Raw genomic sequence first — 6000 nt, 5'->3', positions numbered from 1 at the left:
ATAATTTATTGTTTAAGTATATTTTTTAAATTTCAATTTATAATTTAATAATTTTTAATTAAAATTTTAATTTAAAAAAAAAATAACTGAAGCCGCAGTTGGCAAATGCGGCTTCAGTTAAAAAATGAAGCCGCAGTTGGCAAATGCGGCTTTAGTTAAAAAATGAAGCCGCATTTGCCAACTGCGGCTTTAATTCAAAAATGAAGCTGCATTTGCCAACTGCGGCTTCAGTTAAAAAATGAAGCCACATTTGCCAACTGCGACTTCAATTAAAATAATGAAAAAAAATATTTTTTAATGACATGACATTAAAGAGGCCATTTTGAACATAAGTTTCAACAAGTGCCTAGAAGTGATAATTTTTGTAATAAAATGGCCATTTTGACCCCAAATTCGAGAGAGTGAGGAGTGATGATGAGTGCTTTTTCTTTCCACCTCCCAAGGCCTTCACACTATTCTTTTGATGAAGTACTATTTTGTCTTGTTTCTGTGAGAATTGGACTACGTGACTGTAGTGTTGTTTTGAAACAAGAGCTCCTTCTCCACGTGAGCCTCTCAAACAGTATTTTAGACCTTAGTTCCTTAGTAGTCAATGTTTTTTCCCTGTTTGGCATTCCTGTTCAACTGCCTCCTCAGTCACTTTCCCAACGCCACCTTACTCTCTTTTTTCAATATGATTCTTCTAAATCTCATACAAATCCCATCACCCCTAGCCTCAGGTTCCAAATAGCTTCTATCTCTTGCCTCACTACTCATTCTTCACAATTAAAAAGAAATCCATTACATAAGTTGCTCCTATTAATGGTATCAGTTGTTTACGAATCATGTCAGCATAAGTTTTACTAAAAGAAATAATACTTTACAGTCATAAGATTTTTGTCCCAACCTCAAAGCATAAGCCCCATTCTGAATAATAAATAAAGAATGCAAAACACAAAATTGCTTCTTCCAAGCGTTATTCATCTATGAAATAAAATCTCATGATTGCTCTTCCAAGTGCTATTCATCTATGAAATAAAATCTCATGGTGCAACAATGAATGAAACAACGAACAAGTGGCATGAAGGCAGGGCATGTGATTCGTGTACACCATAATTGCAAGCATAAGAATTGTGTTCTTCATAAAGATCAAGAAGAAGAGCATGTTCCTACCTTTTGTAATGCAAGGGTGTCCCAGTTAACTCCCTTGAAAAAAGGATGTGTTTTCACCTATAAGAATGACCAAGACAGTTAGAAAAACCAATCTATAATACCTTAACATTGGCTATCTAGTGCTTTAATACTACAAACCTATGACGATCTATGAGGTTTAATACTGCAAACCTCTAGCTATTTAGTGCTTTAATACTGCAGATCTGGATCATGGATAAGAAACCTAGGAAGAAAAGGATCAAACCATGAGTATCATTTAATAATAAACCTCCATGACAGTAAAACATGCATACACATGGCAATCTTCTTATACTAAACTTAAGGAACAAGAATTACAAGATACACACTCTTATCATCACCAAAAACAAAAAGAAGATCATTATTGATTGGTCCACTTATTGAATTTCGCAAGTGACTTCCCATTTCTACATGATGTTGGGAAGAATGAAGAAGAAGGAGAAGAAGGGATGGTGGGTTGGAAAAAGAAGAGATAGTGCCAGTGTAGGAAACATCAGTGTTGGAAGAAGTTAGAGAGGAACAATAGTCTCCTTACTGCAAAAAAATTCTAATGCAGGTTGAGATACTTTTGTGCCTTGTTTGGTTGCCATGAAAATTCATCAAACTTTTGAAAAAATTTCTAGTTGTATTCGGATTCCTATATTTGGCTTTGATTATGCTTGTGGGTTGGATTTTCCTCAATGAACCAATCATGTGAGTTACAGAACATCTCAAACAATGTAATTGAATATTGGGACTGATGTATTTGGCAACATACCTCTAACTTTATTTGAAATTTATGAAAATATTTTATGTTTCTTAATTAAAATAATTTCCTTAAAAAGTTATAGATTTAATTAAAATTCCTTTTTTAAAACGTTATTTTTTATTATTTTAAAACATTATTTCAACAGGCTCCAAATTTGAATTAAATACGAAATTGAATTTGTAAAGGGTAACGTCTGTTTTCTAATTGGATCCAATCAATCCATTCTCATATCTTATTCCGAAGATTCTGTGCCACTATCAATGTGGATCTCCATCGAACAATCTGATAACTAAATCTATAAATAAGTCCAATTAAACCCCCCATTCTCTACAAACCCTCATCTTTGAATTCCAAATCTTCCCCATGGCTTCTTCCGCAGAACAACACGACCTCCTCTTCGCTTCCAAGCTCGTTGAACAAACCAAGTGATATGATGGTAGGTTACGGTTTCGACTACGAGTTGTTTGGTGCCCTAGAAAATCGACTATTTGAATTTTTAGCATATTTTTATTGGTTTTTTAAATCCCCTAGAACTTTTTTTTTTTTTTTTATCTTTTTGGTGCCCTACACTTTTATTCCCAAGAAACAAGCAGATTTTTCTTTCCCATGAAACAAACATTGAGTATCCAATCCTCTAATCCCGACTATATGAACCTCCAAACCAAAAACACCACATTGAATATCTTGATAACATATAAAAAAAAAAAATCTAACTTTGATCATAAAACAAAACCCTCCATACCTCAATCCACTCTTGGTTGCTTCATAGATGATAAGGCCAAATTGCTCTGTTTTCTAACAAAGCACACCTCGTTTTTTTATGATGCGATGTATCCCTCTGCAATTGCCTCTCATTATACTACTGATTTCGTTATTGTTCAAATCTATGAGATTCTATTGCCAGCAAGTGAAGAAAAATTGTGGGTCAAGGCGGGTATATGGTAATCTTCCAAGGGTTTTTCATGGAGAGTGAAGGCTTAAGGTTTTTGACGGAAAACAAAGGCTTAGGGTTTTCAAAATAGAGTAAAGGTTAGAATTTTCAACAAAGAAGGATTTGAGGCTTAAGGTTTCAGATGCTCCACACTTGTTAGGGTTCGCAACAAATGGTGGAGAGAATGTTATATGGGTATCGTGGAAGGGGCAAATATTTTTAAGAGAATATATATATAACCATAAATCAATGACACTCCAGTAAAGCACCAAAATTGAATAATAAAATTAGGACGCTCTCAATAAGCGCCATTGTCTACTAGTATTACTCATACGCGCCATAGAATTAAAAAAATTATACTAAATAAGGACGTTTCTAATAAATGCCATGGTATACACCATTGTAGGCTAAGTAATGACGCTTTATAAAAGCGACATGGAATAAAACGTCATGATTTTAAGTTTTTGTAATAGTGTTGAAACGTGTTTTCTTAACATTTTATGGCATAAATGAAAAGGGTAAGACAAATATATGGCAAGCTCACCATAGTTATACTTAGTTAATTAAGTTGCTGTAAATACACTCATAGGTAGAAGAACACAAACCCATCCAAACAATTTGACCCAGTGTAATCCTTTTGCAAAAAAAAGTAGGTCAAAAGAAGAATTGAGCATAAAACACCCCAATATTCTACAAAAAGTAGTACCTTCAAATTCGGTATCTGTGAGTTGAGTTCCAGACAAAACTTCATTAAACAAAGATTAATTTTATGAGAATGACAAAGCATAGGTTCAAGGGCAAGGTTTTTTTAAGTGGTGCCATAGATTTGTTTGGTGCATGAACAATGTACACGACAATGTAGATCGTACCCTCTATCAAAGATTTTGAAGGTCACCTACAATGATCTCAATCTTTCATTGACCTTAGCAGGTGATGGATGTTTCTAGAATACAAAGGTCACAAAGAGAATAAAGCAATTAAAGATAATCTTAGTTTGTTTTTTTTTTACTAAATAGAAAAACCCAAAATATTTGACTTTTTTTATCCAGCTAAAAGTAATTCATTGATGTCAACCAATATAATTAAATTAAACTTATTGAAAATAAGTTCACTTTAATTATATTGATTAATATCAACAAATTACTTTTAGCTAAATAGAAGAGTCAAATACTTTGGTGGTGTTTATTTTTTGGCTAAATAAAAATTAAGGTTAAATTTCTGAAACAATTTTCCTCACATAAAAGAAAATATAATACACATTTTAAAGAAAATGTTTTGCCAACATATGAGCTTTTAAAACAATTTGAGTGTTTGTGATGAATCCGGGAGAGCTTGTTTAATAAACAAAAACGATTATCTATTTTGAAAAAAATATTTGATATCAGAAAATTAAAAAATATGATGCTTTTAAAAAACATCTTGTAATTATTTTTAGTTGTTTTTTCTTATTTTTTTTAAAGGTTATTTTAAAAAATAATTATATAAATATGAAAAATGATTAAAAATAAAATATTAGATGTAAAAGTTATTTTTAAAATGTTTTTGAAAAATAAAGAAAACGAGTTTAAAATATTTTTCCAAACATACATTTGTTTTATAAAATATCATAAAAAGTCTTCAAAAACAATTATCAAACATAACTTATATTTTTACATAGAAAGCCAAAAATAGGCAAAAATCCATGGACAGTGAGTCGAGAACATGACTATCTCTTTTGCTAAGATCAATCTTTCTCATTCAAACAAGGGTCACAAAGCCAGGCATTTTCGATGTCGATGTATGGCATATAAATAGTATAAGGGAAGAATGGTACGTAGGCATTGAACATTTTGAAGCTGCAAGAAGACAGAAGGACAAGAGAATTAGTCATGAGAATACGAAAAAACTCTTATCACCTAACTGTAAGAATATGCATGTTAATTAATATATAGACTTGCTAATATCTGTAAGCATTCCATCATTTTGAAGAACATGATTCACTGTAATACTGCATATGATTTAGTGGGATAAATTTTCTGAAACGTTGGCCTAATTGAGATCAAATTTGGCACATTTGATCACGCTAAACTTCCATCCAACTTCTAGGCTCGTTCACAGGGACTCCTGATTCCAATGTGAAAGAGTGTTGAGCAACTAGCTAGCCCTTGGGCATCTCTCATGTGAACACTTCTCTTTAGCTAGCTATAAACCATGGCTCCCTCTATGTACTCTTTTAAGTCATGCAAATTAATCATTCACTTAGCTAGCCATATAGAAGATGTATTTTGTAATTGAGAATTTATATATTTTTAAATTATTTAATTTTATATATATAATAATTAATATAAGTGAAATGAGGTTGAAATAGTATATAAAAATGATTTATTGAACTTAAATTTTTTTTTCTTTTTCGCTTTTTCCTTTTTCTATTTTTTTTTTAATTTTTTCCCTATTTTCCTTCTCTTGTATTTTTTTCTCAAATTCTCAAAGAATGAAACATAAACTACATCCAGGAAACTAAGGTAATGTTTGTTTTTTTATTTATTATTATTATTTAAATCTAAATAGAATTAATTTAACTTTAAGTGCAACTTAATAGAATTAAGTATTATATTGTTTATTTTTTTATTATTCTATTATTGTTAAATATTAAATATTAATAGGATGAGGGTTGTGTTAAGATTGTATTTTGGTTGTTTCAAAAAATTATTTTTAATATTCAAGAAAAAGTCAAATATTTTAATTTTTATCATTTAATAAAAAAAACTTTAAAAATAAGTAATAAGTAGAAAAAAAATTAAAAAATAAATAATTTAAAGTTTAAAAGCAAATTGCATTCATTATTAAGTTAAAAAAATAAACACTACCTAAGAAGATTACCAAATCGAGCCAATACTTTCCTCCTTTGGAAGAATTTTGTTCACATACAACTATTGAAGGATGAGCTATAGAGAATGAAATATACATTGAAAGTATATACACTTAAAGTAAAGATGAAACCAAGACAAAGAAAATAATTAAGTTGTTATATACGACCATCTCAGTTCTTTTTAGCACATTAATTTGCATACTAATAATCATGATTAATATAGTCCCTCCATTAATACCAAAATGCAAAAAAATATAAGAATTTTCATTTTTCTCCGAGAAAATGGAAGTAGGAGTTCTCTTT

General features: G+C 30.6%; 1 long non-coding RNA gene across 1 annotated transcript; it reads right to left on the bottom strand.

The window, feature by feature from the left end:
• Nucleotides 1–637: 637 nt before the first annotated feature.
• On the bottom strand, nt 638–3007 carry LOC109124326 (uncharacterized). Its single transcript, XR_002032270.2, has 3 exons — nt 2661–3007; nt 1291–1375; nt 638–1209 (listed from the first exon to the last, which is right to left on the bottom strand). It is a non-coding gene; the product is annotated as an uncharacterized LOC109124326 (long non-coding RNA).
• Nucleotides 3008–6000: the final 2993 nt, after the last annotated feature.

This window comes from Vitis vinifera, chromosome 17 (genome assembly GCF_030704535.1).
Source record: "Vitis vinifera cultivar Pinot Noir 40024 chromosome 17, ASM3070453v1".
In the NCBI taxonomy this organism is placed as follows: domain Eukaryota; kingdom Viridiplantae; phylum Streptophyta; class Magnoliopsida; order Vitales; family Vitaceae; genus Vitis; species Vitis vinifera.
Note: the sequence above shows the minus strand (reverse complement) of the source record. Positions and strands in the feature narration are given on the sequence as shown.